This window comes from Sylvia atricapilla, chromosome 15 (assembly GCF_009819655.1).
Source record: "Sylvia atricapilla isolate bSylAtr1 chromosome 15, bSylAtr1.pri, whole genome shotgun sequence".
In the NCBI taxonomy this organism is placed as follows: domain Eukaryota; kingdom Metazoa; phylum Chordata; class Aves; order Passeriformes; family Sylviidae; genus Sylvia; species Sylvia atricapilla.
Genome location: NC_089154.1, coordinates 14,602,824 through 14,611,743, shown reverse-complemented (window position 1 = coordinate 14,611,743; position 8,920 = coordinate 14,602,824). Strand labels below are relative to the sequence as shown.

The 8,920-nt window shown below is 39.9% G+C and overlaps 1 protein-coding gene across 1 annotated transcript in view; it reads right to left on the bottom strand.

The window, feature by feature from the left end:
- Positions 1-8,920, bottom strand: part of CPPED1 (calcineurin like phosphoesterase domain containing 1) — a 38,678-nt gene that overhangs the window by 1,352 nt on the left and 28,406 nt on the right. The window lies entirely within an intron of this gene.

Here is an 8,920-nt window from a genome sequence, read left to right as displayed (position 1 = left end):
CCTTCTTTCTTTAATGGCTCGTCGAGCACAAAGTTAAAATGAAACCATCTGCCCAAATCTGCATTTTAAATAAATAATTAGCAAATAGTAGTAAATCATTCTAATAGTAATAAATGATTTAGCAAACTTTATTGTGCTCCACCAGCTGTGTTTAGGGCTACTGGACACTGAGTTCTTTATGCCCACTGCAAGGTGTATTTGTTGTCTGCCCACTCCTTTGCCTAGAAAGGACAATCCAGAAGCAGCTGATCAAAATGAGATTTTAATGACTTAAGGCTATTCTGTTTCTTTTTTTTTTTTTTTTTTTTTTTTTTAAAAATAGATTACTTATATTTTGGACTTTACTGGAGTAAAAAACATGGAGTTTTTACAGAACTTTTGAAACAATTTGAAGTTAAATGAATTGTGTCATGCTCATCTCCAAACTAGCAATTTCTACTTTTTGTTTCTGCTGTCTTGCAAACATAAAAAAAAGGGTAGAAGCTGTGCTTGTTGCTCTGAATGGCCTTTTTGATTTTCTTTACAAGTCAGATCCATGCTGCCAAAAAGATTATCTTCCCCTCCCCATATTTGATAAATTTTAACAAAGTGGTTTTATTACTACAAAATTATGAAATCTCCTTGATGCTGAATAAAAAGAAGTCATATCTTGTTGCTAAGTACCTCCCTGTCCTGTCAAAGTTTGCAAAGCCCCTCACAAGAGAGCTGAGAATGCAGCCTCCTCCCCAAGAGAGAAGGTTCTGCCCTAGACAAAGCTTTTAATCCACGTTATTCCACTTCCTGTGCCATTTGGCCTTTCCCTGCTCTGCCCACAGTGAACAGCAGCCAGAATTCGGTAAAAAAAATAGTCATCAGTCTTCTTACTAATTTAAGGTAGTGCTTGTTTCATTTTGAATGGAAATATGGAGTTAGTATAAATAGCTGATTTTACAAACAGGGTTTGGGGTTATCTTTTGGCATGCTGAGTCTAAGGTCCTCGGACCTTTGGTCCAGACTCTTACAACTTCCTGAAGCTGCATCTAATGCTGCTTTATACTGTTGTGAAACAGACAAATTACTGCTGAAAATACTGGAAGTTTTGTTGGCAGGCCAGAGAGGGGATTTGTGAGACACTACAACCTTAAATGAGGTTTAAAAAATAAAAAGTTATCAACAACTGATTTTGCAGTCAGACAGCAGAAATCCTGGAAAACAGCAGAAGCAATTTAAAGTCAGAGCTGTAATGAGGAACACACTGCGACTTCACATGGAAATCTGTATTTCTCTAGCCAGAAAAAGCTGTCCACATTTTCTCCTGCAGTGGATTCAGACCTCTTTCATAGAGATAAAATGAAAACAGAAGTAGGTGAACCCATCTTAAGACAGCTGGCTAACATCAACCTTTTGCTTTTGTGGGAGTGAGTGATCTAAAGACTGATATAAAATACATAAACTTGGCTCAAAGTAAAGTTAAAAATTAAGCAGCTTGGAAAGCAAAATATAAATTATTCTGCTGTGTGTCTGGTAAGAGCTACATGGGCTTTCATATTTCAAATCCAAGCCCTCCTAAAACACCAAATGAGTCAAGGTAGAAAACAGAGAATGAAGCCACCTTGTCACTGAGCCATGGTACATGGTCTTTGTCAGCTCCAACTTGTTTGTTCCCCTGTTTTAGTGTCTCAGGGCTGACCATCAGCTGCTGGAAGCACTCCTCTGGCTGCTGCCTGGGAACACCTGTGAGTGACTGCAGGATCACTCTGGGAGCTGCTTTGACTCAGCTGCACAAACCCAGCAAAACTGGTGAAAAACAAAAGTGTGTTTTTACATCTTGGGAGAAACCCAGTAAGAGTCCCTCCAAAGGCAGTAGTGGACTACAAAAGTCAGTGCTGCTGCTGTAACAAGGTACCAAGGCCTTTTCAGTATTTTAACTTTTCCTGTGGGTAAGCAGAACTACTTTAGTTTATGAAAAAATTAAGAACAATTAAGAATCAAAAAAGCCATAGTGAGGTGCAATCCCATGTGACACACTTTTAGTAACAGAAATAAGTACTTTGGAAGGGAATTAAGTTCTCTCTTTTTACTGGAGGAATCTGTGTCCTAAAGCAGCATCTTCCCACCATCCAGAGAATTTAACATTTCGATTTAGAACAGGAAAAGAGGCCAAGATTTTGTGTCATCATATATGTAAACCAAACCCTGACTAAGTGTAATTAGAAAGACAGAGGATACAGAAGTCATAAAAGGAACTGTAGTTATGCTAAAGCAAAAAATGTTCCACTTGTTTAATAATTCAAGGAAAGACTTTGAGAAACCCATCCTAGACAGAGACAGACATCAGTAACAAGTTTTGCCCAGACCTCAGTTTCCAGATAGCCTTTAGTGCTAGAGCCAGTATTAACTCTAGTTATTGCTGGGTTCCAGGATATGACACCTCAAACAAGGACACCAACAGGTCACTGCTGGGGTTTTTCTGCACTTTTCTCCTCCCTCAGCTGCACTGCACCCACTCTGAGTGAGCACAAGGAGGAAAGCTGAACCAGTCACTGCAATAATACCAAGATGAGAAGCAGGCAATTTACTTTGCTCTTGCTTTTGATCTTTAACATAAAAAGAATCTCAGAGATGTATGCACTGAGATTTAATTTATTAATTTCAGATGTTTTTCTGAAGTAATAATGTCAAGTTGCCAGCAACAGACACTCCCATCCCTTCCCCCTGCAACCCTGTGAGGAAGGAGCAGTGTCCTGGCAGACCTCGTTTTTACAGCCCACTTTAATGTATCCCCAGGTCACTTCAGTGCACCCAGCTATGCACTAAAACATACAGTCCCTTCCCAATAACAGAAGGAAAAAAGGTACAGCAGTGATTTGTTTTTTATCACTGGATTCTTCAATGGCAGCTGGAAGAAACCTTGATATAAAAGCTGTATGAAATACTAAAAAAATTCTTGTGTAAATAAATGTCCAAAGAACAGCACCTTCACAAGCATTCATTATTTCATTTTTTAATGAAATACACAGTTATTTGAACTTAAATGTGTCTGGAGGATTCACAGTATCCTTTTACTAAAAAAAGCTGGATCCATTCCTGCAAGACACTATTCATACCTAATGGATTATTCATTAAAGAAAAAATGGATTAAGATCAGAATAAAGTAAAAAACTGTGCAGACAGCTAAAAAAACCCAAAACAAACCAATCTACACATCCTCTTCTGATGCAGGACTGCATAACAACATGACACAGATTAGAGAGTACCTGCAGAAAGGTCTGAAGTGCCAAAGCTGTCCATGAGAGCCCCAAACCCTCTGAGCTTCATGCCTCTACCAAACACGGGTTTAATCAATCAGTCAAGATGGGAAAAAATCACTGTCTTTGTAAAAAAAGGTTTAGATACAGGAACTGGTTCTGATTTTAGTTAACCAAAGGTGTTCTCCTGCCATGCAATTTACCATTATTTTCTGATCAAGCACAAAATCTCCTTCTTAGTTCTGATTTGAAAAAGCTGAATCTGAAAGACAAAAAGATTTTCCTTCTCCAGATTTGATGATAACTCCTTTTCCCTTATATGCATCCCAACTAAAGAATGAAGTATCTCTTTTGGCACCAGTTCTTTGAGCCCAGAGCAGCCTACTTAGCCAAAATAATTCATGATGTAACAACAAACCCAAACAAGGGCTGTTCAAGAGTCATGTGATGAGATGCAACACTTACATATGTTGATAAACCTTAGACTTTACATCAGCTCAACTATGAAAGAAGCATATAAAGGCTTTGGTTTTGTGCTAATTCAGACTGGATTATGGCCCTTGGGGCTGTAAGGCCACACAGTGGCTGTGGTAAGGCCAGAGGGGAGTGCTGAGGAGGGGAATTACAGCTCACATGCTGCCTTTGATGCTACCTGTTTCATAGGCACAATCTTTACAGCACAACTCAACTTCAATAAAATTTCAAATAAATTCATATTTTAATTTGGATATCTTTTCCCAAGTCAAATCCACATTATGAACACTTCAACTCATGGTTTCCACTGCAGACATTTCTCAAAAGGAAATTCAAAAGGAAGAAACTGAAGACTTTCCTCCCCTCTCTTCTGTTTTCTGTCTGCTTTCTAAAGCCAGCTCACCAAATAAGTACTAGAGATGCACCAAGCTCCTGTTGATTTGCACCTTCTCACTTGAACAGCTTTGGGAAGTTGGGACAATTTTTACCAGCATTTCCCACCTTCACTTTTTCTGCTGGTTCTCTCTCTCAGCTTTGTGACCCACACCAGCAGTATTAAAAGGTGCTTTTCTTTCAGAGGGGGTGTAACAGGTGCTGCTGCACTGCCCCACTGGGCTAACAGGGAAAGGTGTCTCCACACAAGTGCCTCAGACGTGCTCTGGATGCTGCACAGCAAAGGCTGACACAGAAAGGGAGAAGCAGGCTCCAAGGGATCCAGGCAGGCTCAGAAGCAGCTGCCTGTGTAAAACCATCACATCCTCACAGGCTGCAGCAGCTCGAATGTTATAGAGATTATTCTCTCTAACTCTGGCCATCTTACAGCACTTCTGAGCTCCCAAGCAACCCAAAGCAGAGCAATGTTTTGAAAGAAATCAAGTCCTAACTGAAATATTCACCATCTTTTTCAGCCCTGGAGATACTGAAGAAAAGGAGAAGAAAACTTCAGCTCTCCCAGTGTTGTTAGGACACTGTTGATTTAACTTCTGACAAGAACCAAGTGAGAAAATACTTCATTACACAAAAAGAAACTACAATTGAGTATTGTGCAGGAGGCAGTTTGTCTGTTAGCAGGAGAAGGAAGATGAGGTTATTTTACAGAATTTTGAAATGATGGTGTATCACCCAGAAAAACCCTTCTGTGGCACCAGGGGAAAGGGTCAGCATGGTTTTGATGCAATTGCACTGCAGGAGAACAAAGGCATTTAGCTGTGTCTCATGGACAATTCCCCCGGGAGCAATAACATCCCTGTCTGAGCTTATTGTGCAGCTGCACTCCTCTAATTCTCAGACTCCCAAGTTCTCTTACCTGGGACTCTACCACTGGCTTCTGCAGTTTAGAAAAATGTAAGGATATGGAAAACTGGGCATGTTTTCAACTCCATCTGGGCAGGAAAGAAAGAGGACTCTGGCCTGCCTTCTCTGTGTGGCCCAACAAACAGCCACATCTTTTCTATTTAGTGTTTTGACCAGCCTTTCTATGTCAGGAATAGTTAAACCATGTTAATGTCTCCCTTTTAAACAAGAAATGCTAGCCAAATAATCTCTCTGCTTTATTACAGGAACAGGTGCATTCTGTAACCACGCAACAGTAAGGTTTTGTGAAACAGGTAACATCTCTTTTCTTAACTTCTTGAAGAATTTACTGTTTTCTAGTTTAATTCAGAAATACAGACTGAGCCCCAGATCCAGGGAAACTGAGTTGCAATGACACAGGCTGGAAAACAATGCACCCATGTTTACCTTGAAATATTAAAAAACCCCAAAGAAACATGCACCTGGAAAACTACTTTTCTCACATAATCAGATAATATTGGGCTGTAATTGAATTGAACTAGTTTAAATTCCAGAGGTGTCTGACTCCAATTTCTGTAATTATGCTCACTTCTATGGCTTGATTCCAAACCCCCCTGAATCCAGAAGAAGCTCTTTCCCAAACTCTAGTTCCAAATGTACAAACCCCATTTTTGAGGCAAGTTTGCTGTGTCCAAAATGCGACTGACCTCACCTTAGCTGGAAATCAAACTGCTCAACCCAGCACTATGGACAGAGTAAAAATACAGGGAAAAATTACCAACATAAAAATAAACCAAAGAAAAGCGAGCAGATTTTCCAAATTAGGAGGAGAATGCCTGGAATAATCAGCATAGGCAATCAGTAGCAGGCTTTATTTAGACTGAGCCTTCAATTAAATAAATGCTTTTCTCAGCAAAAGCAAATGAGACTGTAAAATAAGGAGAAGGCTAAATCAGTGCAATATGAATGACATAATAAATATGTAATGGGTACAGTACAGCCCTTGCCTCTCTTCCCATGCTCTCTGTAGAGAACTTTGGGGAAAGAAAGTGGTTCTGAGTTACAATGAAATTTATCACATGGTTCAGATTATCTCTTTCTCGGTGCTGATTAATGAACTATTTTTCACAGTAACTGCATACATGAATCAAAGTTCACTGCCTTTCATGTACAGGTTGATGGCTCTCCATCCAGACTGCAGGTGAAGTGCAAAGCAAACCAAAGGAGGTGTTTCTTCACAGAGCTGTGAAACATGAAATTCCCTCCTGCAGACCATTGTCAAAGCTGTCAGTTTTCACAGATCAACTGAACAAACCTAGAGAGGGATCACTCAACTGCATTATGCTGATAACGTTAATATGACACAGTAAGTCCTTGAAAGAAGAATTCTTGGAGGTGGGAAGAGGCCTGGAAAGAAACACCATTATGCACTTTTCTATCCTGTGCCCTTCACAAGAGTCTGGGGAGCAGCAGCAGACTGGGCTATTGAGGCCCTCATTCTGGTCCCATTGCTCTGCTTTTCAGTTAACTGTTCAAGTGTAATGATAAAATTAGATTTTAAATAGAGTTATGCTTATCCAAGAGTCCCTGAGTCATCACACAAATCTCTTTCTCAGTCAAGGCCTGCAGAAAGAGGACAGACTAGGAAAAGCTGATCCAAGATACGTTTGTCCCCAGAAGTGCAGGAGCTAGAGAGGAGCACCAGGAGAGCCACAGTGGAGGCTAAAGGTGGAGAAGCAGTTCTGTAAAGACATTAAATTGTATTGGAGCATCTGAATGTCATCAACACTCTGGTCCCCTGTCACAGTTTTCACAGAAAGGAGAACCAAGTAAGCATCCAGGCACAGGGAGATGCTACTCTGAGCTGAGTGTACAGCCTCACACAGGTAAGAGTACACAGGTATTTTGTAAAATGCAGTGTTTCTGGCAAATACAACCATTTTAAGTCATATGGATAAATTGATCTTGGAACATTTTCCCTTGAGTACCAGGCACAAACTGGCTTTCTTTCTTCCTTTCACCTGCAGAGTACAGCTGCTGTCTGAAGTGCTGAACAATGTGGTTGGTTCAAGAGTAATACCTGTTCTCACAACAATTTTGCACTCCAAAATGATGTTCTTTCAGGTTCCCTACAAGAGCCACATTAACCATAGGCATTTTTTGCTGCACCTTTTTTTCTCCCCCTGGGCACGTGGTATACCTCATCTTTTCAGTGCTACACAAGGAATGATAATATTTAGAAGTCTTTGAAAACAAAATCTCTTCAGTGGAACAGAATTGATTTTATCTCATTGCAATTTCAGAGTGCTTGCATTGCCTCGTCTGCCAAGCAGGTGTTACAGCAGCAAAGAAAGATGTGAAAGCATCAGTCACTGTTAACTGCTCAGTGTTCAGGCACTTCTCAGACCCTCTTATCAAAAAACCTCAAATAATTTCCCAACAGAGCACTAGTAAAAGGAAACAGTCCCACTGGTAAGGATTGGGGACCAATATTCTCCCTTTCATAAACTCTTTGGTCAGCCCTCAGTAAGAGACAGCATTATTCTGTGTGGCCCTTTTGAAGCTCTCTGTTATCCTTCCTCCTCTGAAGAGCTGTATGAATAAAAGAGAACTGAGTAATTAGAATTTACACTGCACAGCTCTATAATCATCTCAATAAAAATATCCCATGCACTCTTTTTTGCAAACATCCTGCAAACGTGCAGGAAACCTCTGCCTTAAATCTGCTTTGTCCCCGAAAGAATCAGGAGTTTGGTGCAGCTGGTGGTCAGTGGGTCACACAGTGAGCAGGAAATGAAATATTACTTTGAAAAATATATTTATGTCAAAAGTTTCTTTCTATAAGGCAATACTAAATAGAGCTATACAGACAAAGATTTGAGTGTCACTTGTTTTTCCTATGTAATCAGAGGAGAAACAACAGGCAAAGCTGGAGGGTGATCCCACATCACCTAATCAGAGCACTGGTCTAAATGAGCCTTTGGTGGCCCTGTCTCTAGGTCGTCACTCTGCCACTCAAATTCATTTCTGTGAATGCCTCTTGTGACCTTTCAGTGGAATTTACTTGGGTTTTGTGCCTTGTGTCCATTTGAAGCCATGCTTTCTCAGAGAGCTGCCACCAACCCAAACAGGCCTGGATTGCTGTGTGCTCTGTGGAGCGAGAAGAAGCTTTAACCCAGGGGACAAAACTGATTTCAAAAATTTATCCGAGAACAAGTATTACTTATTGTCCTTACAGACTATTATGTGTTTTGTACTTGCTGCTGGATTTCTCAAAAAAATTTTAAAAAAAATCTATGTCTATGTGTATCTCTATGCAAGATTTAAATTAGCATACCTGGGGAACTGTTCTGACATAGAATATATCAAATTGGTCACTCTACCTGGGCCATAAGTGCCACCTTCAAAGGGGTTGATCCAAATCACTGAAGTTGAGAGTATTTAAATTACCTTAAATACTGACACATAAGCACTGAGATTACTCACTCAATGTATGGGCTTTGCCAAAATCAAGGTCTCAATGGCAGGAAGATGAAAATATTACTCCCCTGTCAACTCTGATTACACAACAAAGAAAATAATGAAACATAGCATATGTTGTCTGGTAAATTTTAGAAACAACAGCTTTCAACACTCCATGCCTTAATTTTGTGCTCAAATATATCTCAGCTGTGGATGTTCTGAGAGCTTCTTCTTCCTTTAACACTGCTCTCCTGTCACAACATTTCTAAGAGGAGAATGTAGATATATCACACTCTTTTAATGACTAAAGGTGTTAGAAGTTACAGCACCTCCAAGTCACAAATAAAATGAAAAAATACACCATTTAATGAAGTTAGGTTGATATTTTTGCCCCTATGTACGTATTAGGTACTTTTAACCACATCTGAAAAATTGCTTTGAAGACACTTGGATGAATTTAAAAC